Genomic DNA, 4,044 nt, shown 5'->3' with positions numbered 1-4,044 from the left:
ACCTACTGCCAAGTAAGGCCGGGGAACAGTGACTCTTGGCCGGATAGAACTAGTGGCTTCTTCCGCTGACTTGCCCCTTTGGAAGTAGGAGCTCCTACTTCCATGGGCATTATTCCTCCCCGGGACCTACAGCCAAGTGTGGCCGGGGGACAGTGACATGTGGCCGGATAGGCCAAGTGGCTTCTCCCGCTGACTTGCCCCTTTGGAAGTAGGAGCTCCTACTTCCATGGGCATTATTCCTCCCCGGGACCTACTGCCAAGTGTGGCCGGGGAACAGTGACTCTTGGCCGGGTAGGCCAAGTGGCTTCTCCCGCTGACTTGCCCCTTTGGAAGTAGGAGCTCCTACTTCCATGGGCATTATTCCTCCCCGGGACCTACTGCCAAGTGTGGCCGGGGAACAGTGACTCTTGGCCGGGTAGGCCAAGTGGCTTCTCCCGCTGACTTGCCCCTTTGGAAGTAGGAGCTCTTACTCCCATGGGCAGTATACCTCTCGGGGACTTAGAGCCAAGTGTCTTCACCCTTTTTAGGTAGTAGCTCCTACTTCCATGGGCATTATTCCTCCCCGGGACCTACTGCCAAGTGTAGCCGGGGAACAGTGACTCTTGGCCGGATAGAACTAGTGGCTTCTCCCGCTGACTTGCCCCTTTGGAAGTAGGAGCTCCTACTTCCATGGGCATTATTCCTCCCCGGGACCTATTGCCAAGTGTGGCCGGGGAACAGTGACTCTTGGCCGGATAGGCCAAGTGGCTTCTCCCGCTGACTTGCCCCTTTGGAAGTAGGAGCTCCTACTTCCATGGGCATTATTCCTCCCCGGGACCTACTGCCAAGTAAGGCCGGGGAACAGTGACTCTTGGCCGGATAGAACTAGTGGCTTCTTCCGCTGACTTGCCCCTTTGGAAGTAGGAGCTCCTACTTCCATGGGCATTATTCCTCCCCGGGACCTACTGCCAAGAGTGGCCGGGGAACAGTGACTCTTGGCCGGATAGGCCAAGTGGCTTCTCCCGCTGACTTGCCCCTTTGGAAGTAGGAGCTCCTACTTCCATGGGCATTATTCCTCCCCGGGACCTACTGCCAAGTAAGGCCGGGGAACAGTGACTCTTGGCCGGATAGAACTAGTGGCTTCTTCCGCTGACTTGCCCCTTTGGAAGTAGGAGCTCCTACTTCCATGGGCATTATTCCTCCCCGGGACCTACAGCCAAGTGTGGCCGGGGGACAGTGACATGTGGCCGGATAGGCCAAGTGGCTTCTCCCGCTGACTTGCCCCTTTGGAAGTAGGAGCTCCTACTTCCATGGGCATTATTCCTCCCCGGGACCTACTGCCAAGTGTGGCCGGGGAACAGTGACTCTTGGCCGGGTAGGCCAAGTGGCTTCTCCCGCTGACTTGCCCCTTTGGAAGTAGGAGCTCCTACTTCCATGGGCATTATTCCTCCCCGGGACCTACTGCCAAGTGTGGCCGGGGAACAGTGACTCTTGGCCGGGTAGGCCAAGTGGCTTCTCCCGCTGACTTGCCCCTTTGGAAGTAGGAGCTCTTACTCCCATGGGCAGTATACCTCTCGGGGACTTAGAGCCAAGTGTCTTCACCCTTTGGAGGTAGTAGCTCCTACTTCCATGGGCATTATTCCTCCCCGGGACCTACTGCCAAGTGTAGCCGGGGAACAGTGACTCTTGGCCGGATAGAACTAGTGGCTTCTCCCGCTGACTTGCCCCTTTGGAAGTAGGAGCTCCTACTTCCATGGGCATTATTCCTCCCCGGGACCTATTGCCAAGTGTGGCCGGGGAACAGTGACTCTTGGCCGGATAGGCCAAGTGGCTTCTCCCGCTGACTTGCCCCTTTGGAAGTAGGAGCTCCTACTTCCATGGGCATTATTCCTCCCCGGGACCTACTGCCAAGTAAGGCCGGGGAACAGTGACTCTTGGCCGGATAGAACTAGTGGCTTCTTCCGCTGACTTGCCCCTTTGGAAGTAGGAGCTCCTACTTCCATGGGCATTATTCCTCCCCGGGACCTACAGCCAAGTGTGGCCGGGGGACAGTGACATGTGGCCGGATAGGCCAAGTGGCTTCTCCCGCTTACTTGCCCCTTTGGAAGTAGGAGCTCCTACTTCCATGGGCATTATTCCTCCCCGGGACCTACAGCCAAGTGTGGCCGGGGGACAGTGACATGTGGCCGGATAGGCCAAGTGGCTTCTCCCGCTGACTTGCCCCTTTGGAAGTAGGAGCTCCTACTTCCATGGGCATTATTCCTCCCCGGGACCTACTGCCAAGTGTGGCCGAGGAACAGTGACTCTTGGCCGGGTAGGCCAAGTGGCTTCTCCCGCTGACTTGCCCCTTTGGAAGTAGGAGCTCTTACTCCCATGGGCAGTATACCTCTCGGGGACTTAGAGCCAAGTGTCTTCACCCTTTGGAGGTAGTAGCTCCTACTTCCATGGGCATTATTCCTCCCCGGGACCTACTGCCAAGTAAGGCCGGGGAACAGTGACTCTTGGCCGGATAGAACTAGTGGCTTCTCCCGCTGACTTGCCCCTTTGGAAGTAGGAGCTCCTACTTCCATGGGCATTATTCCTCCCCGGGACCTACTGCCAAGAGTGGCCGGGGAACAGTGACTCTTGGCCGGATAGGCCAAGTGGCTTCTCCCGCTGACTTGCCCCTTTGGAAGTAGGAGCTCCTACTTCCATGGGCATTATTCCTCCCCGGGACCTACTGCCAAGTAAGGCCGGGGAACAGTGACTCTTGGCCGGATAGAACTAGTGGCTTCTTCCGCTGACTTGCCCCTTTGGAAGTAGGAGCTCCTACTTCCATGGGCATTATTCCTCCCCGGGACCTACAGCCAAGCTTGGCCGGGGGACAGTGACATGTGGCCGGATAGGCCAAGTGGCTTCTCCCGCTGACTTGCCCCTTTGGAGGTAGGAGCTCTTACTTCCATGGGCATTATTCCTCTCCGGGACCTACAGCCAAGTGTGGCCGGGGAACAGTGAAACTTGGCCGGATAGGCCAAGTGGCTGCTCCCGCTGACTTGCCCCTTTGGAAGTAGGAGCTCCTACTTCCATGGGCATTATTCCTCCCCGGGACCTATAGCCAAGTGTGGCCGGGGGACAGTGACATGTGGCCGGATAGGCCGAGCGGCTTCTCCCGCTGACGTCATCGCTTTGGAAGTAGGAGCTCCTACTTCCATGGGCTTGTTCCTCCCCGGGACTTGCCGCCAAGTCTGGCCGGGGGACAGTGACATGTGGCCGGATAGGCCAACTGGCTGCTCCCGCTGAGCCCCTACTTCCATGGGCTTGTTCGTCCCCCGGGACTTGCCGCCAAGTCTGGCCGGGGAACAGTGACATGCCGCCGGATACGGCCGAGCGGCTGCTCCCGCTGACGTCATCGCTTTGGAAGTAGGAGCTCCTACTTCCATGGGCTTGTTCCTCCCCGGGACTTGCCGCCAAGTCTGGCCGGGGGACAGTGACATGTGGCCGGATAGGCCAACTGGCTGCTCCCGCTGAGCCCCTACTTCCATGGGCTTGTTCGTCCCCCGGGACTTGCCGCCAAGTCTGGCCGGGGAACAGTGACATGCCGCCGGATACGGCCGAGCGGCTGCTCCCGCTGACGTCATCGCTTTGGAAGTAGGAGCTCCTACTTCCATGGGCTTGTTCCTCCCCGGGACTTGCCGCCAAGTCTGGCCGGGGGACAGTGACATGTGGCCGGATAGGCCAACTGGCTGCTCCCGCTGAGCCCCTACTTCCATGGGCTTGTTCGTCCCCCGGGACTTGCCGCCAAGTCTGGCCGGGGAACAGTGACATGCCGCCGGATACGGCCGAGCGGCTGCTCCCGCTGACGTCATCGCTTTGGAAGTAGGAGCTCCTACTTCCATGGGCTTGTTCCTCCCCGGGACTTGCCGCCAAGTCTGGCCGGGGGACAGTGACATGTGGCCGGATAGGCCAACTGGCTGCTCCCGCTGAGCCCCTACTTCCATGGGCTTGTTCGTCCCCCGGGACTTGCCGCCAAGTCTGGCCGGGGAACAGTGACATGCCGCCGGATACGGCCGAGCGGCTGCTCCCGCT

Source organism: Engystomops pustulosus, chromosome 8 (genome assembly GCF_040894005.1).
Source record: "Engystomops pustulosus chromosome 8, aEngPut4.maternal, whole genome shotgun sequence".
Lineage (NCBI taxonomy): Eukaryota > Metazoa > Chordata > Amphibia > Anura > Leptodactylidae > Engystomops > Engystomops pustulosus.
Note: the sequence above shows the minus strand (reverse complement) of the source record.